Source organism: Gossypium raimondii, unplaced genomic scaffold (assembly GCF_025698545.1).
Source record: "Gossypium raimondii isolate GPD5lz unplaced genomic scaffold, ASM2569854v1 Contig00278, whole genome shotgun sequence".
NCBI lineage: Eukaryota > Viridiplantae > Streptophyta > Magnoliopsida > Malvales > Malvaceae > Gossypium > Gossypium raimondii.
The window spans coordinates 12,501-28,999 of NW_026291378.1; the positions used below are offsets into that span (position 1 = coordinate 12,501).

At 42.8% G+C, this 16,499-nt stretch overlaps 37 non-coding genes and 18 pseudogenes across 37 annotated transcripts; all 55 read right to left on the reverse strand.

Moving 5' to 3' along the window:
- Positions 1–115: 115 nt before the first annotated feature.
- LOC128038265 (5S ribosomal RNA) lies at positions 116–235 on the reverse strand (annotated as a pseudogene).
- A 181-nt stretch (positions 236–416) lies between these two features.
- On the reverse strand, positions 417–535 carry LOC128038409 (5S ribosomal RNA). The gene has a single exon (XR_008193572.1). It is a non-coding gene; the product is annotated as a 5S ribosomal RNA (ribosomal RNA).
- A 182-nt stretch (positions 536–717) lies between these two features.
- LOC128038416 (5S ribosomal RNA) lies at positions 718–836 on the reverse strand. The gene has a single exon (XR_008193579.1). It is a non-coding gene; the product is annotated as a 5S ribosomal RNA (ribosomal RNA).
- Positions 837–1,018: 182 nt separating this feature from the next.
- Positions 1,019–1,139, reverse strand: LOC128038172 (5S ribosomal RNA). Its single transcript, XR_008193477.1, has one exon. It is a non-coding gene; the product is annotated as a 5S ribosomal RNA (ribosomal RNA).
- Positions 1,140–1,322: 183 nt separating this feature from the next.
- LOC128038196 (5S ribosomal RNA) lies at positions 1,323–1,442 on the reverse strand. The gene has a single exon (XR_008193501.1). It is a non-coding gene; the product is annotated as a 5S ribosomal RNA (ribosomal RNA).
- Positions 1,443–1,620: 178 nt separating this feature from the next.
- On the reverse strand, positions 1,621–1,736 carry LOC128038214 (5S ribosomal RNA). Its single transcript, XR_008193519.1, has one exon. It is a non-coding gene; the product is annotated as a 5S ribosomal RNA (ribosomal RNA).
- Positions 1,737–1,915: 179 nt separating this feature from the next.
- Positions 1,916–2,033, reverse strand: LOC128038426 (5S ribosomal RNA). Its single transcript, XR_008193589.1, has one exon. It is a non-coding gene; the product is annotated as a 5S ribosomal RNA (ribosomal RNA).
- Positions 2,034–2,217: 184 nt separating this feature from the next.
- LOC128038346 (5S ribosomal RNA) lies at positions 2,218–2,336 on the reverse strand. Its single transcript, XR_008193560.1, has one exon. It is a non-coding gene; the product is annotated as a 5S ribosomal RNA (ribosomal RNA).
- Positions 2,337–2,518: 182 nt separating this feature from the next.
- On the reverse strand, positions 2,519–2,637 carry LOC128038251 (5S ribosomal RNA; annotated as a pseudogene).
- Positions 2,638–2,819: 182 nt separating this feature from the next.
- LOC128038281 (5S ribosomal RNA) lies at positions 2,820–2,937 on the reverse strand (annotated as a pseudogene).
- A 181-nt stretch (positions 2,938–3,118) lies between these two features.
- On the reverse strand, positions 3,119–3,236 carry LOC128038326 (5S ribosomal RNA; annotated as a pseudogene).
- Positions 3,237–3,417: 181 nt separating this feature from the next.
- Positions 3,418–3,536, reverse strand: LOC128038407 (5S ribosomal RNA). Its single transcript, XR_008193570.1, has one exon. It is a non-coding gene; the product is annotated as a 5S ribosomal RNA (ribosomal RNA).
- A 182-nt stretch (positions 3,537–3,718) lies between these two features.
- On the reverse strand, positions 3,719–3,837 carry LOC128038316 (5S ribosomal RNA; annotated as a pseudogene).
- A 184-nt stretch (positions 3,838–4,021) lies between these two features.
- Positions 4,022–4,140, reverse strand: LOC128038404 (5S ribosomal RNA). Its single transcript, XR_008193567.1, has one exon. It is a non-coding gene; the product is annotated as a 5S ribosomal RNA (ribosomal RNA).
- A 182-nt stretch (positions 4,141–4,322) lies between these two features.
- On the reverse strand, positions 4,323–4,441 carry LOC128038224 (5S ribosomal RNA). The gene has a single exon (XR_008193529.1). It is a non-coding gene; the product is annotated as a 5S ribosomal RNA (ribosomal RNA).
- Positions 4,442–4,624: 183 nt separating this feature from the next.
- LOC128038220 (5S ribosomal RNA) lies at positions 4,625–4,744 on the reverse strand. Its single transcript, XR_008193525.1, has one exon. It is a non-coding gene; the product is annotated as a 5S ribosomal RNA (ribosomal RNA).
- Positions 4,745–4,925: 181 nt separating this feature from the next.
- LOC128038282 (5S ribosomal RNA) lies at positions 4,926–5,042 on the reverse strand (annotated as a pseudogene).
- A 180-nt stretch (positions 5,043–5,222) lies between these two features.
- LOC128038234 (5S ribosomal RNA) lies at positions 5,223–5,340 on the reverse strand. Its single transcript, XR_008193539.1, has one exon. It is a non-coding gene; the product is annotated as a 5S ribosomal RNA (ribosomal RNA).
- A 182-nt stretch (positions 5,341–5,522) lies between these two features.
- Positions 5,523–5,641, reverse strand: LOC128038209 (5S ribosomal RNA). The gene has a single exon (XR_008193514.1). It is a non-coding gene; the product is annotated as a 5S ribosomal RNA (ribosomal RNA).
- Positions 5,642–5,823: 182 nt separating this feature from the next.
- On the reverse strand, positions 5,824–5,942 carry LOC128038248 (5S ribosomal RNA; annotated as a pseudogene).
- A 181-nt stretch (positions 5,943–6,123) lies between these two features.
- Positions 6,124–6,241, reverse strand: LOC128038192 (5S ribosomal RNA). Its single transcript, XR_008193497.1, has one exon. It is a non-coding gene; the product is annotated as a 5S ribosomal RNA (ribosomal RNA).
- Positions 6,242–6,424: 183 nt separating this feature from the next.
- Positions 6,425–6,543, reverse strand: LOC128038204 (5S ribosomal RNA). Its single transcript, XR_008193509.1, has one exon. It is a non-coding gene; the product is annotated as a 5S ribosomal RNA (ribosomal RNA).
- A 184-nt stretch (positions 6,544–6,727) lies between these two features.
- Positions 6,728–6,846, reverse strand: LOC128038235 (5S ribosomal RNA). The gene has a single exon (XR_008193540.1). It is a non-coding gene; the product is annotated as a 5S ribosomal RNA (ribosomal RNA).
- Positions 6,847–7,028: 182 nt separating this feature from the next.
- On the reverse strand, positions 7,029–7,147 carry LOC128038413 (5S ribosomal RNA). The gene has a single exon (XR_008193576.1). It is a non-coding gene; the product is annotated as a 5S ribosomal RNA (ribosomal RNA).
- A 182-nt stretch (positions 7,148–7,329) lies between these two features.
- Positions 7,330–7,448, reverse strand: LOC128038228 (5S ribosomal RNA). Its single transcript, XR_008193533.1, has one exon. It is a non-coding gene; the product is annotated as a 5S ribosomal RNA (ribosomal RNA).
- A 181-nt stretch (positions 7,449–7,629) lies between these two features.
- Positions 7,630–7,748, reverse strand: LOC128038261 (5S ribosomal RNA; annotated as a pseudogene).
- A 182-nt stretch (positions 7,749–7,930) lies between these two features.
- On the reverse strand, positions 7,931–8,049 carry LOC128038324 (5S ribosomal RNA). The gene has a single exon (XR_008193558.1). It is a non-coding gene; the product is annotated as a 5S ribosomal RNA (ribosomal RNA).
- A 183-nt stretch (positions 8,050–8,232) lies between these two features.
- Positions 8,233–8,351, reverse strand: LOC128038417 (5S ribosomal RNA). Its single transcript, XR_008193580.1, has one exon. It is a non-coding gene; the product is annotated as a 5S ribosomal RNA (ribosomal RNA).
- Positions 8,352–8,533: 182 nt separating this feature from the next.
- On the reverse strand, positions 8,534–8,649 carry LOC128038188 (5S ribosomal RNA). The gene has a single exon (XR_008193493.1). It is a non-coding gene; the product is annotated as a 5S ribosomal RNA (ribosomal RNA).
- Positions 8,650–8,832: 183 nt separating this feature from the next.
- LOC128038427 (5S ribosomal RNA) lies at positions 8,833–8,950 on the reverse strand. The gene has a single exon (XR_008193590.1). It is a non-coding gene; the product is annotated as a 5S ribosomal RNA (ribosomal RNA).
- Positions 8,951–9,132: 182 nt separating this feature from the next.
- On the reverse strand, positions 9,133–9,252 carry LOC128038221 (5S ribosomal RNA). The gene has a single exon (XR_008193526.1). It is a non-coding gene; the product is annotated as a 5S ribosomal RNA (ribosomal RNA).
- A 182-nt stretch (positions 9,253–9,434) lies between these two features.
- LOC128038212 (5S ribosomal RNA) lies at positions 9,435–9,552 on the reverse strand. The gene has a single exon (XR_008193517.1). It is a non-coding gene; the product is annotated as a 5S ribosomal RNA (ribosomal RNA).
- Positions 9,553–9,735: 183 nt separating this feature from the next.
- On the reverse strand, positions 9,736–9,854 carry LOC128038420 (5S ribosomal RNA). Its single transcript, XR_008193583.1, has one exon. It is a non-coding gene; the product is annotated as a 5S ribosomal RNA (ribosomal RNA).
- Positions 9,855–10,036: 182 nt separating this feature from the next.
- On the reverse strand, positions 10,037–10,153 carry LOC128038289 (5S ribosomal RNA; annotated as a pseudogene).
- A 182-nt stretch (positions 10,154–10,335) lies between these two features.
- LOC128038414 (5S ribosomal RNA) lies at positions 10,336–10,454 on the reverse strand. Its single transcript, XR_008193577.1, has one exon. It is a non-coding gene; the product is annotated as a 5S ribosomal RNA (ribosomal RNA).
- Positions 10,455–10,637: 183 nt separating this feature from the next.
- LOC128038246 (5S ribosomal RNA) lies at positions 10,638–10,756 on the reverse strand. Its single transcript, XR_008193550.1, has one exon. It is a non-coding gene; the product is annotated as a 5S ribosomal RNA (ribosomal RNA).
- Positions 10,757–10,939: 183 nt separating this feature from the next.
- On the reverse strand, positions 10,940–11,057 carry LOC128038425 (5S ribosomal RNA). The gene has a single exon (XR_008193588.1). It is a non-coding gene; the product is annotated as a 5S ribosomal RNA (ribosomal RNA).
- Positions 11,058–11,239: 182 nt separating this feature from the next.
- On the reverse strand, positions 11,240–11,358 carry LOC128038293 (5S ribosomal RNA; annotated as a pseudogene).
- A 180-nt stretch (positions 11,359–11,538) lies between these two features.
- Positions 11,539–11,657, reverse strand: LOC128038257 (5S ribosomal RNA). Its single transcript, XR_008193551.1, has one exon. It is a non-coding gene; the product is annotated as a 5S ribosomal RNA (ribosomal RNA).
- A 185-nt stretch (positions 11,658–11,842) lies between these two features.
- On the reverse strand, positions 11,843–11,962 carry LOC128038197 (5S ribosomal RNA). The gene has a single exon (XR_008193502.1). It is a non-coding gene; the product is annotated as a 5S ribosomal RNA (ribosomal RNA).
- Positions 11,963–12,146: 184 nt separating this feature from the next.
- Positions 12,147–12,265, reverse strand: LOC128038227 (5S ribosomal RNA). The gene has a single exon (XR_008193532.1). It is a non-coding gene; the product is annotated as a 5S ribosomal RNA (ribosomal RNA).
- Positions 12,266–12,445: 180 nt separating this feature from the next.
- Positions 12,446–12,565, reverse strand: LOC128038355 (5S ribosomal RNA; annotated as a pseudogene).
- Positions 12,566–12,747: 182 nt separating this feature from the next.
- LOC128038345 (5S ribosomal RNA) lies at positions 12,748–12,863 on the reverse strand (annotated as a pseudogene).
- A 182-nt stretch (positions 12,864–13,045) lies between these two features.
- On the reverse strand, positions 13,046–13,164 carry LOC128038215 (5S ribosomal RNA). Its single transcript, XR_008193520.1, has one exon. It is a non-coding gene; the product is annotated as a 5S ribosomal RNA (ribosomal RNA).
- A 179-nt stretch (positions 13,165–13,343) lies between these two features.
- LOC128038252 (5S ribosomal RNA) lies at positions 13,344–13,462 on the reverse strand (annotated as a pseudogene).
- Positions 13,463–13,644: 182 nt separating this feature from the next.
- LOC128038288 (5S ribosomal RNA) lies at positions 13,645–13,761 on the reverse strand (annotated as a pseudogene).
- Positions 13,762–13,942: 181 nt separating this feature from the next.
- On the reverse strand, positions 13,943–14,058 carry LOC128038318 (5S ribosomal RNA; annotated as a pseudogene).
- Positions 14,059–14,239: 181 nt separating this feature from the next.
- LOC128038186 (5S ribosomal RNA) lies at positions 14,240–14,357 on the reverse strand. The gene has a single exon (XR_008193491.1). It is a non-coding gene; the product is annotated as a 5S ribosomal RNA (ribosomal RNA).
- Positions 14,358–14,539: 182 nt separating this feature from the next.
- Positions 14,540–14,657, reverse strand: LOC128038369 (5S ribosomal RNA; annotated as a pseudogene).
- Positions 14,658–14,839: 182 nt separating this feature from the next.
- Positions 14,840–14,958, reverse strand: LOC128038210 (5S ribosomal RNA). The gene has a single exon (XR_008193515.1). It is a non-coding gene; the product is annotated as a 5S ribosomal RNA (ribosomal RNA).
- A 183-nt stretch (positions 14,959–15,141) lies between these two features.
- LOC128038232 (5S ribosomal RNA) lies at positions 15,142–15,259 on the reverse strand. Its single transcript, XR_008193537.1, has one exon. It is a non-coding gene; the product is annotated as a 5S ribosomal RNA (ribosomal RNA).
- Positions 15,260–15,442: 183 nt separating this feature from the next.
- Positions 15,443–15,561, reverse strand: LOC128038223 (5S ribosomal RNA). Its single transcript, XR_008193528.1, has one exon. It is a non-coding gene; the product is annotated as a 5S ribosomal RNA (ribosomal RNA).
- A 181-nt stretch (positions 15,562–15,742) lies between these two features.
- On the reverse strand, positions 15,743–15,859 carry LOC128038254 (5S ribosomal RNA; annotated as a pseudogene).
- A 181-nt stretch (positions 15,860–16,040) lies between these two features.
- Positions 16,041–16,158, reverse strand: LOC128038263 (5S ribosomal RNA; annotated as a pseudogene).
- Positions 16,159–16,340: 182 nt separating this feature from the next.
- LOC128038225 (5S ribosomal RNA) lies at positions 16,341–16,459 on the reverse strand. Its single transcript, XR_008193530.1, has one exon. It is a non-coding gene; the product is annotated as a 5S ribosomal RNA (ribosomal RNA).
- Between the last annotated feature and the right edge of the window lie 40 nt (positions 16,460–16,499).

The following is a 16,499-nucleotide window of genomic DNA, read 5'->3' on the forward strand; positions in this document are numbered from 1 at the left end:
GCAAATTCGACCAAATATCGTTTCAAATTGTTTATTTCACAAAGCGCAAATAACGATTGAGTTACACCACGTCGAGAAAATGCAACTAAAAAAAAATTATATGAAATAAAATGGGAGGGTGCAACACGAGGACTTCCAGGAGGTCACCCATCCTAGTACTACTCTCGCCCAAGAACGCTTAAGCTGCGGAGTTCTGATGGGATCCGGTGCATTAGTCTTTGGTATGATCGCACCGTCAACTCTTGCGCAATCTATTCATATAAAGGCTGCCCTTATCGCACTTGCGCCTCGAATTTAAATGCAAATTCGACCAAATATCGTTCAAATTGTTTATTTCACAAAACGAAAATAACGAATGAGTTACACCACGTCGAGAAAATGCAACTAAAAAAAACATTATATGAAATAAAATGGGAGGGGTGCAACACGAGGACTTCCAAGGAGGTCACCCATCCTAGTACTACTCTCGCCCAAGCACGCTTAACTGCGGAGTTCTGATGGGATCCGGTGCATTAGTGCTGGTATGATCGCACCCGTCAACTCTTGCGCAATCTATTCATATAAAGGCTGCCCTTATCGCACTTGCGCCTCGAATTTAAATGCAAATTCGACCAAATATCGTTTCAAATTATTTATTTCACAAAACGCAAATAACGAATGAGTTACACCACGTCGAGAAAATGCAACTAAAAAAACATTATATGAAATAAAATGGGAGGGGTGCAACACGAGGACTTCCGAGGAGGTCACCCATCCTAGTACTACTCTCGCCCAAGCACGCTTAACTGCGGAGTTCCGATGGGATCCGGTGCATTAGTGCTGGTATGATCGCACCCGTCAACTCTTGCGCAATCTATTCATATAAAGGCTGCCCCTTATCGCACTTGCGCCTCGAATTTAAATGCAAATTCGACCAAATATCGTTTCAAATTATTTATTTCACAAAACGAAAATAACGAATGAGTTACACCACGTCGAGAAAATGCAACTAAAAAAAATTATATGAAATAAAATGGGAGGGGTGCAACACGAGGACTTCCCAGGAGGTCACCCATCCTAGTACTACTCTCGCCCAAGCACGCTTAACTGCGGAGTTCTGAAGGGATCCGGTGCATTAGTGCTTTGGTATGATCGCACCCGTCAACTCTTGCGCAATCTATTCATATAAAGGCTGCCCCTGATCGCACTTGCGCCTCGAATTTAAATGCAAATTCGACCGAATATCGTTCCAAATTATTTATTTCACAAAACGAAAATAACGAATGAGTTACACCACGTCGAGAAAATGCAACTAAAAAAACATTATATGAAATAAAATGGGAGGGGTGCAACACGAGGACTTCCCAGGAGGTCACCCATCCTAGTACTACTCTCGCCCAAGCACGCTTAACTGCGGAGTTCTGATGGGATCCGGTGCATTAGTCTTTGGTATGATCGCACCGTCAACTCTTGCGCAATCTATTCATATAAAGGCTGCCCTTATCGCACTTGCGCCTCGAATTTAAATGCAAATTCGACCAAATATCGTTTCAAATTATTTATTTCACAAAGCGAAAATAACGAATGAGTTACACCACGCGAGAAAATGCAACTAAAAAACATTATATGAAATAAAATGGGAGGGTGCAACACGAGGACTTCCGGAGGTCACCCATCCTAGTACTACTCTCGCCCAAGCACGCTTAACTGCGGAGTTCGATGGGATCCGGTGCATTAGTGCTGGTATGATCGCACCGTCAACTCTTGCGCAATCTATTCATATAAAGGCTGCCCTTATCGCACTTGCGCCTCGAATTTAAATGCAAATTCGACCAAATATCGTTTCAAATTATTTATTTCACAAAGCGCAAATAACGAATGAGTTACACCACGTCGAGAAAATGCAACTAAAAAACATTATATGAAATAAAATGGGAGGGTGCAACACGAGGACTTCCAGGAGGTCACCCATCCTAGTACTACTCTCGCCCAAGCACGCTTAACTGCGGAGTTCTGATGGGATCCGGTGCATTAGTGCTGGTATGATCGCACCCGTCAACTCTTGCGCAATCTATTCATATAAAGGCTGCCCCTTATCGCACTTGCGCCTCGAATTTAAATGCAAATTCGACCAAATATCGTTTCAAATTATTTATTTCACAAAACGAAAATAACGAATGAGTTACACCACGTCGAGAAAATGCAACTAAAAAAAACATTATATGAAATAAAATGGGAGGGGTGCAACACGAGGACTTCCCAGGAGGTCACCCATCCTAGTACTACTCTCGCCCAAGCACGCTTAGCTGCGGAGTTCTGATGGGATCCGGTGCATTAGTGCTGGTATGATCGCACCCGTCAACTCTTGCGCAATCTATTCATATAAAGGCTGCCCTTATCGCAATTGCGCCTCGAATTTAAATGCAAATTCGACCAAATATCGTTTCAAATTATTTATTTCACAAAAGCGAAAATAACGAATGAGTTACACCACGTCGAGAAAATGCAACTAAAAAAACATTATATGAAATAAAATGGGAGGGTGCAACACGAGGACTTCCAGGAGGTCACCCATCCTAGTACTACTCTCGCCCAAGCACGCTTAACTGCGGAGTTACGATGGGATCCGGTGCATTAGTCTTTGGTATGATCGCACCCGTCAACTCTTGCGCAATCTATTCATATAAAGGCTGCCCTTATCGCACTTGCGCCTCGAATTTAAATGCAAATTCGACCAAATATCGTTTCAAATTATTTATTTCACAAAAGCGCAAATAACGAATGAGTTACACCACGTCGAGAAAATGCAACTAAAAAAACATTATATGAAATAAAATGGGAGGGTGCAACACGAGGACTTCCAGGAGGTCACCATCCTAGTACTACTCTCGCCCAAGCACGCTTAAGCTGCGGAGTTACGATGGGATCCGGTGCATTAGTGCTGGTATGATCGCACCCGTCAACTCTTGCGCAATCTATTCATATAAAGGCTGCCCTTATCGCACTTGCGCCTCGAATTTAAATGCAAATTCGACCAAATATCGTTTCAAATTATTTATTTCACAAAGCGAAAATAACGAATGAGTTACACCACGTCGAGAAAATGCAACTAAAAAAACATTATATGAAATAAAATGGGAGGGTGCAACACGAGGACTTCCAGAGGTCACCCATCCTAGTACTACTCTCGCCCAAGCACGCTTAACTGCGGAGTTACGATGGGATCCGGTGCATTAGTCTTTGGTATGATCGCACCGTCAACTCTTGCGCAATCTATTCATATAAAGGCTGCCCTTATCGCGATTGCGCCTCGAATTTAAATGCAAATTCGACCAAATATCGTTTCAAATTGTTTATTTCACAAAACGCAAATAACGAATGAGTTACACCACGTCGAGAAAATGCAACTAAAAAAACATTATATGAAATAAAATGGGAGGGGTGCAACACGAGGACTTCCCTGGAGGTCACCCATCCTAGTACTACTCTCGCCCAAGCACGCTTAACTGCGGAGTTCTGATGGGATCCGGTGCATTAGTGCTGGTATGATCGCACCCGTCAACTCTTGCGCAATCTATTCATATAAAGGCTGCCCTTATCGCACTTGCGCCTCGAATTTAAATGCAAATTCGACCAAATATCGTTTCAAATTATTTATTTCACAAAACGCAAATAACGAATGAGTTACACCACGTCGAGAAAATGCAACTAAAAAAACATTATATGAAATAAAATGGGAGGGGTGCAACACGAGGACTTCCACGAGGTCACCCATCCTAGTACTACTCTCGCCCAAGCACGCTTAAGCTGCGGAGTTCGATGGGATCCGGTGCATTAGTCTTTGGTATGATCGCACCCGTCAACTCTTGCGCAATCTATTCATATAAAGGCTGCCCCTTATCGCAGTTGCGCCTCGAATTTAAATGCAAATTCGACCAAATATCGTTTCAAATTATTTATTTCACAAAACGAAAATAACGAATGAGTTACACCACGTCGAGAAAATGCAACTAAAAAAAACATTATATGAAATAAAATGGGAGGGGTGCAACACGAGGACTTCCCAGGAGGTCACCCATCCTAGTACTACTCTCGCCCAAGCACGCTTAACTGCGGAGTTCTAATGGGATCCGGTGCATTAGTGCTGGTATGATCGCACCCGTCAACTCTTGCGCAATCTATTCATATAAAGGCTGCCCTTATCGCAGTTGCGCCTCGAATTTAAATGCAAATTCGACCGAATATCGTTCCAAATTATTTATTTCACAAAACGAAAATAACGAATGAGTTACACCACGTCGAGAAAATGCAACTAAAAAAACATTATATGAAATAAAATGGGAGGGGTGCAACACGAGGACTTCCCAGGAGGTCACCCATCCTAGTACTACTCTCGCCCAAGCACGCTTAACTGCGGAGTTCTGATGGGATCCGGTGCATTAGTGCTGGTATGATCGCACCCGTCAACTCTTGCGCAATCTATTCATATAAAGGCTGCCCCTTATCGCACTTGCGCCTCGAATTTAAATGCAAATTCGACCAAATATCGTTTCAAATTATTTATTTCACAAAACGCAAATAACGAATGAGTTACACCACGTCGAGAAAATGCAACTAAAAAAACATTATATGAAATAAAATGGGAGGGGTGCAACACGAGGACTTCCCAGGAGGTCACCCATCCTAGTACTACTCTCGCCCAAGCACGCTTAACTGCGGAGTTACGATGGGATCCGGTGCATTAGTCTTTGGTATGATCGCACCCGTCAACTCTTGCGCAATCTATTCATATAAAGGCTGCCCTTATCGCACTTGCGCCTCGAATTTAAATGCAAATTCGACCAAATATCGTTTCAAATTATTTATTTCACAAAGCGAAAATAACGAATGAGTTACACCACGTCGAGAAAATGCAACTAAAAAAACATTATATGAAATAAAATGGGAGGGTGCAACACGAGGACTTCCAGGAGGTCACCCATCCTAGTACTACTCTCGCCCAAGCACGCTTAACTGCGGAGTTACGATGGGATCCGGTGCATTAGTCTGGTATGATCGCACCGTCAACTCTTGCGCAATCTATTCATATAAAGGCTGCCCTTATCGCACTTGCGCCTCGAATTTAAATGCAAATTCGACCAAATATCGTTTCAAATTATTTATTTCACAAAGCGCAAATAACGAATGAGTTACACCACGTCGAGAAAATGCAACTAAAAAAACATTATATGAAATAAAATGGGAGGGTGCAACACGAGGACTTCCAGGAGGTCACCCATCCTAGTACTACTCTCGCCCAAGCACGCTTAACTGCGGAGTTCGATGGGATCCGGTGCATTAGTCTTTGGTATGATCGCACCCGTCAACTCTTGCGCAATCTATTCATATAAAGGCTGCCCTTATCGCACTTGCGCCTCGAATTTAAATGCAAATTCGACCAAATATCGTTTCAAATTATTTATTTCACAAAGCGAAAATAACGAATGAGTTACACCACGTCGAGAAAATGCAACTAAAAAAACATTATATGAAATAAAATGGGAGGGGTGCAACACGAGGACTTCCCAGGAGGTCACCCATCCTAGTACTACTCTCGCCCAAGCACGCTTAACTGCGGAGTTCGATGGGATCCGGTGCATTAGTCTTTGGTATGATCGCACCCGTCAACTCTTGCGCAATCTATTCATATAAAGGCTGCCCTTATCGCACTTGCGCCTCGAATTTAAATGCAAATTCGACCAAATATCGTTTCAAATTATTTATTTCACAAAACGCAAATAACGAATGAGTTACACCACGTCGAGAAAATGCAACTAAAAAAACATTATATGAAATAAAATGGGAGGGGTGCAACACGAGGACTTCCAGGAGGTCACCCATCCTAGTACTACTCTCGCCCAAGCACGCTTAACTGCGGAGTTACGATGGGATCCGGTGCATTAGTCTTTGGTATGATCGCACCCGTCAACTCTTGCGCAATCTATTCATATAAAGGCTGCCCTTATCGCACTTGCGCCTCGAATTTAAATGCAAATTCGACCAAATATCGTTTCAAATTATTTATTTCACAAAGCGAAAATAACGAATGAGTTACACCACGTCGAGAAAATGCAACTAAAAAAACATTATATGAAATAAAATGGGAGGGTGCAACACGAGGACTTCCAGGAGGTCACCCATCCTAGTACTACTCTCGCCCAAGCACGCTTAGCTGCGGAGTTACGATGGGATCCGGTGCATTAGTGCTGGTATGATCGCACCCGTCAACTCTTGCGCAATCTATTCATATAAAGGCTGCCCCTTATCGCACTTGCGCCTCGAATTTAAATGCAAATTCGACCAAATATCGTTTCAAGTTATTTATTTCAGAAAACGCAAATAACGATTGAGTTACACCACGTCGAGAAAATGCAACTAAAAAAATATTATATGAAATAAAATAGGAGGGGTGCAACACGAGGACTTCTCAGGAGCTCACCCATCGTAGTACTACTCTCGCCCAAGAACGCTTTGCTGCGGAGTTCTGATGGGATCCGGTGCATTAGTGCAAGTATGATCGCACCCGTCAACTCTTGCGTAATCTATTCATATAAAGGCTGCCCCTTATCGCACTTGCGCCTCGAATTTAAATGCAAATTCAACCAAATATCGTTTCAAGTTATTTATTTCAGAAAAGGAAAATAACGAATGAGTTACACCACGTCGAGAAAATGCAACTAAAAAAAACATTATATGAAATAAAATGGGAGGGGTGCAACACGAGGACTTCCCAGGAGGTCACCCATCCTAGTACTACTCTCGCCCAAGCACGCTTAACTGCGGAGTTCTGATGGGATCCGGTGCATTAGTGCTGGTATGATCGCACCCGTCAACTCTTGCGCAATCTATTCATATAAAGGCTGCCCTTATCGCACTTGCGCCTCGAATTTAAATGCAAATTCGACCAAATATCGTTTCAAATTATTTATTTCACAAAACGCAAATAACGAATGAGTTACACCACGTCGAGAAAATGCAACTAAAAAAACATTATATGAAATAAAATGGGAGGGGTGCAACACGAGGACTTCCCAGGAGGTCACCCATCCTAGTACTACTCTCGCCCAAGCACGCTTAACTGCGGAGTTCTGATGGGATCCGGTGCATTAGTGCTGGTATGATCGCACCGGTCAACTCTTGCGCAATCTATTCATATAAAGGCTGCCCTTATCGCACTTGCGCCTCGAATTTAAATGCAAATTCGACCAAATATCGTTTCAAATTATTTATTTCACAAAACGCAAATAACGAATGAGTTACACCACGTCGAGAAAATGCAACTAAAAAAACATTATATGAAATAAAATGGGAGGGGTGCAACACGAGGACTTCCAGGAGGTCACCCATCCTAGTACTACTCTCGCCCAAGCACGCTTAAGCTGCGGAGTTACGATGGGATCCGGTGCGTTAGTGCTGGTATGATCGCACCCGTCAACTCTTGCGCAATCTATTCATATAAAGGCTGCCCTTATCGCACTTGCGCCTCGAATTTAAATGCAAATTCGACCAAATATCGTTTCAAATTATTTATTTCACAAAGCGAAAATAACGAATGAGTTACACCACGTCGAGAAAATGCAACTAAAAAAACATTATATGAAATAAAATGGGAGGGTGCAACACGAGGACTTCCCGGAGGTCACCCATCCTAGTACTACTCTCGCCCAAGCACGCTTAACTGCGGAGTTACGATGGGATCCGGTGCATTAGTCTTTGGTATGATCGCACCCGTCAACTCTTGCATAATCTATTCATATAAAGGCTGCCCCTTATCGCACTTGCGCCTCGAATTTAAATGCAAATTCGACCAAATATCGTTTCAAATTATTTATTTCACAAAACGCAAATAACGAATGAGTTACACCACGTCGAGAAAATGCAACTAAAAAAACATTATATGAAATAAAATGGGAGGGTGCAACACGAGGACTTCCCAGGAGGTCACCCATCCTAGTACTACTCTCGCCCAAGCACGCTTAACTGCGGAGTTCTGATGGGATCCGGTGCATTAGTGCTGGTATGATCGCACCCGTCAACTCTTGCGCAATCTATTCATATAAAGGCTGCCCCTTATCGCAGTTGCGCCTCGAATTTAAATGCAACTTCGACCAAATATCGTTTCAAGTTATTTATTTCAGAAAACGCAGATAACGAATGAGTTACACCACGTCTAGAAAATGCAACTAAAAAAAAATTATATGAAATAAAATGGGAGGGGTGCAACACGAGGACTTCCTAGGAGGTCACCCATCCTAGTACTACTCTCGCCCAAGCACGCTTAACTGCGGAGTTCTGAAGGGATCCGGTGCATTAGTGCTGGTATGATCGCACCCGTCAACTCTTGCGCAATCTATTCATATAAAGGCTGCCCCTTATCGCACTTGCGCCTCGAATTTAAATGCAAATTCGACCAAATATCGTTTCAAATTATTTATTTCACAAAACGCAAATAACGAATGAGTTACACCACGTCGAGAAAATGCAACTAAAAAAACATTATATGAAATAAAATGGGAGGGTGCAACACGAGGACTTCGGAGGTCACCCATCCTAGTACTACTCTCGCCCGAGCACGCTTAACTGCGGAGTTCTGATGGGATCCGGTGCATTAGTGCTGGTATGATCGCACCCGTCAACTCTTGCGCAATCTATTCATATAAAGGCTGCCCCTTATCGCACTTGCGCCTCGAATTTAAATGCAAATTCGACCAAATATCGTTTCAAATTGTTTATTTCACAAAACAAAAATAACGAATGAGTTACACCACGTCGAGAAAATGCAACTAAAAAAACATTATATGAAATAAAATGGGAGGGGTGCAACACGAGGACTTCCCAGGAGGTCACCATCCTAGTACTACTCTCGCCCAAGCACGCTTAACTGCGGAGTTCTGATGGGATCCGGTGCATTAGTGCTGGTATGATCGCACCCGTCAACTCTTGCGCAATCTATTCATATAAAGGCTGCCCTTATCGCACTTGCGCCTCGAATTTAAATGCAAATTCGACCAAATATCGTTTCAAATTATTTATTTCACAAAACGCAAATAACGAATGAGTTACACCACGTCGAGAAAATGCAACTAAAAAAACATTATATGAAATAAAATGGGAGGGGTGCAACACGAGGACTTCCCAGGAGGTCACCCATCCTAGTACTACTCTCGCCCAAGCACGCTTAACTGCGGAGTTACGATGGGATCCGGTGCATTAGTCTTTGGTATGATCGCACCCGTCAACTCTTGCGCAATCTATTCATATAAAGGCTGCCCTTATCGCACTTGCGCCTCGAATTTAAATGCAAATTCGACCAAATATCGTTTCAAATTATTTATTTCACAAAAGCGAAAATAACGAATGAGTTACACCACGTCGAGAAAATGCAACTAAAAAAACATTATATGAAATAAAATGGGAGGGTGCAACACGAGGACTTCCAGGAGGTCACCCATCCTAGTACTACTCTCGCCCAAGCACGCTTAACTGCGGAGTTACGATGGGATCCGGTGCATTAGTGCTGGTATGATCGCACCGTCAACTCTTGCGCAATCTATTCATATAAAGGCTGCCCTTATCGCACTTGCGCCTCGAATTTAAATGCAAATTCGACCAAATATCGTTTCAAATTATTTATTTCACAAAAGCGAAAATAACGAATGAGTTACACCACGTCGAGAAAATGCAACTAAAAAAAATATTATATGAAATAAAATGGGAGGGGTGCAACACGAGGACTTCCCAGGAGGTCACCCATCGTAGTACTACTCTCGCCCAAGAACGCTTAGCTGCGGAGTTCTGATGGGATCCGGTGCATTAGTGCTGGTATGATCGCACCCGTCAACTCTTGCGCAATCTATTCATATAAAGGTTGCCCCTTATCGCACTTGCGCCTCGAATTTAAATGCAAATTCGACCAAATATCGTTTCAAGTTATTTATTTCAGAAAACGCAAATAACGAATGAGTTACACCACGTCGAGAAAATGCAACTAAAAAACATTATATGAAATAAAATGGGAGGGGTGCAACACGAGGACTTCCGGAGGTCACCCATCCTAGTACTACTCTCGCCCAAGCACGCTTAACTGCGGAGTTCGATGGGATCCGGTGCATTAGTCTTTGGTATGATCGCACCGTCAACTCTTGCGCAATCTATTCATATAAAGGCTGCCCTTATCGCACTTGCGCCTCGAATTTAAATGCAAATTCGACCAAATATCGTTTCAAATTATTTATTTCACAAAACGCAAATAACGAATGAGTTACACCACGTCGAGAAAATGCAACTAAAAAAAACATTATATGAAATAAAATGGGAGGGGTGCAACACGAGGACTTCCCAGGAGGTCACCCATCCTAGTACTACTCTCGCCCAAGCACGCTTAACTGCGGAGTTCTGATGGGATCCGGTGCATTAGTGTTGGTATGATCGCACCCGTCAACTCTTGCGCAATCTATTCATATAAAGGCTGCCCCTTATCGCACTTGCGCCTCGAATTTAAATGCAAATTCGACCAAATATCGTTTCAAATTATTTATTTCACAAAACGAAAATAACGAATGAGTTACACCACGTCGAGAAAATGCAACTAAAAAAACATTATATGAAATAAAATGGGAGGGGTGCAACACGAGGACTTCCCAGGAGGTCACCCATCCTAGTACTACTCTCGCCCAAGCACGCTTAACTGCGGAGTTCTGATGGGATCCGGTGCATTAGTGCTGGTATGATCGCACCCGTCAACTCTTGCGCAATCTATTCATATAAAGGCTGCCCCTTATCGCACTTGCGCCTCGAATTTAAATGCAAATTCGACCAAATATCGTTTCAAGTTATTTATTTCAGAAAACGCAAATAACGAATGAGTTACACCACGTCGAGAAAATGCAACTAAAAAAACATTATATGAAATAAAATGGGAGGGGTGCAACACGAGGACTTCCAGGAGGTCACCCATCCTAGTACTACTCTCGCCCAAGCACGCTTAACTGCGGAGTTCTGATGGGATCCGGTGCATTAGTGCTGGTATGATCGCACCCGTCAACTCTTGCGCAATCTATTCATATAAAGGCTGCCCTTATCGCACTTGCGCCTCGAATTTAAATGCAAATTCGACCAAATATCGTTTCAAATTATTTATTTCACAAAAGCGAAAATAACGAATGAGTTACACCACGTCGAGAAAATGCAACTAAAAAAACATTATATGAAATAAAATGGGAGGGTGCAACACGAGGACTTCCAGGAGGTCACCCATCCTAGTACTACTCTCGCCCAAGCACGCTTAACTGCGGAGTTACGATGGGATCCGGTGCATTAGTCTTTGGTATGATCGCACCGTCAACTCTTGCGCAATCTATTCATATAAAGGCTGCCCTTATCGCACTTGCGCCTCGAATTTAAATGCAAATTCGACCGAATATCGTTCCAAATTATTTATTTCACAAAACGAAAATAACGAATGAGTTACACCACGTCGAGAAAATGCAACTAAAAAAAATTATATGAAATAAAATGGGAGGGGTGCAACACGAGGACTTCCCAGGAGGTCACCCATCCTAGTACTACTCTCGCCCAAGCACGCTTAACTGCGGAGTTCTGATGGGATCCGGTGCATTAGTGCTGGTATGATCGCACCCGTCAACTCTTGCGCAATCTATTCATATAAAGGCTGCCCCTTATCGCACTTGCGCCTCGAATTTAAATGCAAATTCGACCAAATATCGTTTCAAATTATTTATTTCACAAAACGAAAATAACGAATGAGTTACACCACGTCGAGAAAATGCAACTAAATAAAAACATTATATGAAATAAAATGGGAGGGGTGCAACACGAGGACTTCCCAGGAGGTCACCCATCCTAGTACTACTCTCGCCCAAGCACGCTTAACTGCGGAGTTCTGATGGGATCCGGTGCATTAGTCTTTGGTATGATCGCACCGTCAACTCTTGCGCAATCTATTCATATAAAGGCTGCCCCTTATCGCACTTGCGCCTCGAATTTAAATGCAAATTCGACCAAATATCGTTTCAAATTATTTATTTCACAAAACGCAAATAACGAATGAGTTACACCACGTCGAGAAAATGCAACTAAATAAAAACATTATATGAAATAAAATGGGAGGGGTGCAACACGAGGACTTCCAGGAGGTCACCCATCCTAGTACTACTCTCGCCCAAGCACGCTTAACTGCGGAGTTCTGATGGGATCCGGTGCATTAGTCTTTGGTATGATCGCACCGTCAACTCTTGCGCAATCTATTCATATAAAGGCTGCCCTTATCGCACTTGCGCCTCGAATTTAAATGCAAATTCGACCAAATATCGTTTCAAATTATTTATTTCACAAAGCGCAAATAACGAATGAGTTACACCACGTCGAGAAAATGCAACTAAAAAAACATTATATGAAATAAAATGGGAGGGTGCAACACGAGGACTTCGAGGAGGTCACCCATCCTAGTACTACTCTCGCCCAAGCACGCTTAAGCTGCGGAGTTACGATGGGATCCGGTGCATTAGTCTTTGGTATGATCGCACCCGTCAACTCTTGCGCAATCTATTCATATAAAGGCTGCCCTTATCGCACTTGCGCCTCGAATTTAAATGCAAATTCGACCAAATATCGTTTCAAATTATTTATTTCACAAAAGCGAAAATAACGAATGAGTTACACCACGTCGAGAAAATGCAACTAAAAAAACATTATATGAAATAAAATGGGAGGGTGCAACACGAGGACTTCCAGGAGGTCACCATCCTAGTACTACTCTCGCCCAAGCACGCTTAACTGCGGAGTTACGATGGGATCCGGTGCATTAGTCTGGTATGATCGCACCGTCAACTCTTGCGCAATCTATTCATATAAAGGCTGCCCCTTATCGCACTTGCGCCTCGAATTTAAATGCAAATTCGACCAAATATCGTTTCAAATTGTTTATTTCACAAAACGCAAATAACGATTGAGTTACACCACGTCGAGAAAATGCAACTAAAAAAACATTATATGAAATAAAATGGGAGGGGTGCAACACGAGGACTTCCCAGGAGGTCACCCATCCTAGTACTACTCTCGCCCAAGCACGCTTAGCTGCGGAGTTCGATGGGATCCGGTGCATTAGTCTTTGGTATGATCGCACCCGTCAACTCTTGCGCAATCTATTCATATAAAGGCTGCCCTTATCGCACTTGCGCCTCGAATTTAAATGCAAATTCGACCAAATATCGTTCAAATTATTTATTTCACAAAGCGAAAATAACGAATGAGTTACACCACGTCGAGAAAATGCAACTAAAAAACATTATATGAAATAAAATGGGAGGGTGCAACACGAGGACTTCCAGGAGGTCACCCATCCTAGTACTACTCTCGCCCAAGCACGCTTAACTGCGGAGTTACGATGGGATCCGGTGCATTAGTCTTTGGTATGATCGCACCCGTCAACTCTTGCGCAATCTATTCATATAAAGGCTGCCCTTATCGCACTTGCGCCTCGAATTTAAATGCAAATTCGACCAAATATCGTTTCAAATTATTTATTTCACAAAAGCGAAAATAACGAATGAGTTACACCACGTCGAGAAAATGCAACTAAAAAAACATTATATGAAATAAAATGGGAGGGTGCAACACGAGGACTTCCAGGAGGTCACCATCCTAGTACTACTCTCGCCCAAGCACGCTTAACTGCGGAGTTCGATGGGATCCGGTGCATTAGTCTTTGGTATGATCGCACCCGTCAACTCTTGCGCAATCTATTCATATAAAGGCTGCCCTTATCGCACTTGCGCCTCGAATTTAAATGCAAATTCGACCAAATATCGTTTCAAATTATTTATTTCACAAAGCGAAAATAACGAATGAGTTACACCACGTCGAGAAAATGCAACTAAAAAAACATTATATGAAATAAAATGGGAGGGTGCAACACGAGGACTTCAGGAGGTCACCCATCCTAGTACTACTCTCGCCCAAGCACGCTTAACTGCGGAGTTACGATGGGATCCGGTGCATTAGTTTGGTATGATCGCACCCGTCAACTCTTGCGCAATCTATTCATATAAAGGCTGCCCTTATCGCACTTGCGCCTCGAATTTAAATGCAAATTCGACCAAATATCGTTTCAAATTATTTATTTCACAAAGCGAAAATAACGAATGAGTTACACCACGTCGAGAAAATGCAACTAAAAAAACATTATATGAAATAAAATGGGAGGGTGCAACACGAGGACTTCCAGGAGGTCACCCATCCTAGTACTACTCTCGCCCAAGCACGCTTAGCTACGGAGTTCTGATGGGATCCGGTGCATTAGTGGTGGTATGATCGCACCCGTCAACTCTTGCGCAATCTATTCATATAAAGGCTGCCCCTTATCGCACTTGCGCCTCGAATTTAAATGCAAATTCGACCAAATATCGTTTCAAATTGTTTATTTCACAAAACGCAAATAACGAATGAGTTACACCACGTCGAGAAAATGCAACTAAAAAAACATTATATGAAATAAAATGGGAGGGTGCAACACGAGGACTTCCGGAGGTCACCCATCCTAGTACTACTCTCGCCCAAGCACGCTTAAGCTGCGGAGTTCGATGGGATCCGGTGCATTAGTCTTTGGTATGATCGCACCGTCAACTCTTGCGCAATCTATTCATATAAAGGCTGCCACTTATCGCAGTTGCGCCTCGAATTTAAATGCAAATTCGACCAAATATCGTTTCAAATTGTTTATTTCACAAAACGAAAATAACGAATGAGTTACACCACGTCGAGAAAATGCAACTAAAAAAAAATTATATGAAATAAAATGGGAGGGGTGCAACACGAGGACTTCCAGGAGGTCACCCATCCTAGTACTACTCTCGCCCAAGCACGCTTAACTGCGGAGTTCTGATGGGATCCGGTGCATTAGTCTTTGGTATGATCGCACCCGTCAACTCTTGCGCAATCTATTCATATAAAGGCTGCCCTTATCGCAACTTGCGCCTCGATTTTAATTCAAATTCGACCCAATATCGTTTCCAATTATTTATTTCAAAAAAGCGAAAATAACGAATGAGTTACACCACGTCGAGAAAATGCAACTAAAAAAACATTATATGAAATAAAATGGGAGGGGTGCAACACGAGGACTTCCAGGAGGTCACCCATCCTAGTACTACTCTCGCCCAAGCACGCTTAACTGCGGAGTTCGATGGGATCCGGTGCATTAGTCTTTGGTATGATCGCACCCGTCAACTCTTGCGCAATCTATTCATATAAAGGCTGCCCTTATCGCACTTGCGCCTCGAATTTAAATGCAAATTCGACCAAATATCGTTTCAAATTATTTATTTCACAAAAGCGAAAATAACGAATGAGTTACACCACGTCGAGAAAATGCAACTAAAAAAACATTATATGAAATAAAATGGGAGGGGTGCAACACGAGGACTTCCCAGGAGGTCAACCATCCTAGTACTACTCTCGCCCAAGCACGCTTAACTGCGGAGTTCGATGGGATCCGGTGCATTAGTCTTTGGTATGATCGCACCCGTCAACTCTTGCGCAATCTATTCATATAAAGGCTGCCCTTATCGCACTTGCGCCTCGAATTTAAATGCAAATTCGACCAAATATCGTTTCAAATTATTTATTTCACAAAGCGAAAATAACGAATGAGTTACACCACGTCGAGAAAATGCAACTAAAAAAACATTATATGAAATAAAATGGGAGGGTGCAACACGAGGACTTCCGGAGGTCACCCATCCTAGTACTACTCTCGCCCAAGCACGCTTAACTGCGGAGTTCGATGGGATCCGGTGCATTAGTCTTTGGTATGATCGCACCCGTCAACTCTTGCGCAATCTATTCATATAAAGGCTGCCCTTATCGCACTTGCGCCTCGAATTTAAATGCAAATTCGACCAAATATCGTTTCAAATTGTTTATTTCACAAAGCGAAAATAACGAATGAGTTACACCACGTCGAGAAAATGCAACTAAAAAAACATTATATGAAATAAAATGGGAGGGTGCAACACGAGGACTTCCAGGAGGTCACCCATCCTAGTACTACTCTCGCCCAAGCACGCTTAACTGCGGAGTTCGATGGGATCCGGTGCATTAGTCTTTGGTATGATCGCACCGTCAACTCTTGCGCAATCTATTCATATAAAGGCTGCCCTTATCGCACTTGCGCCTCGAATTTAAATGCAAATTCGACCAAATATCGTTTCAAATTATTTATTTCACAAAAGCGAAAATAACGAATGAGTTACACCACGTCGAGAAAATGCAACTAAAAAAACATTATATGAAATAAAATGGGAGGGGTGCAACACGAGGACTTCCGAGGAGGTCACCCATCCTAGTACTACTCTCGCCCAAGCACGCTTAACTGCGGAGTTCGATGGGATCCGGTGCATTAGTCTTTGGTATGATCGCACCCGTCAACTCTTGCGCAATCTATTCATATAAAGGCTGCCCCT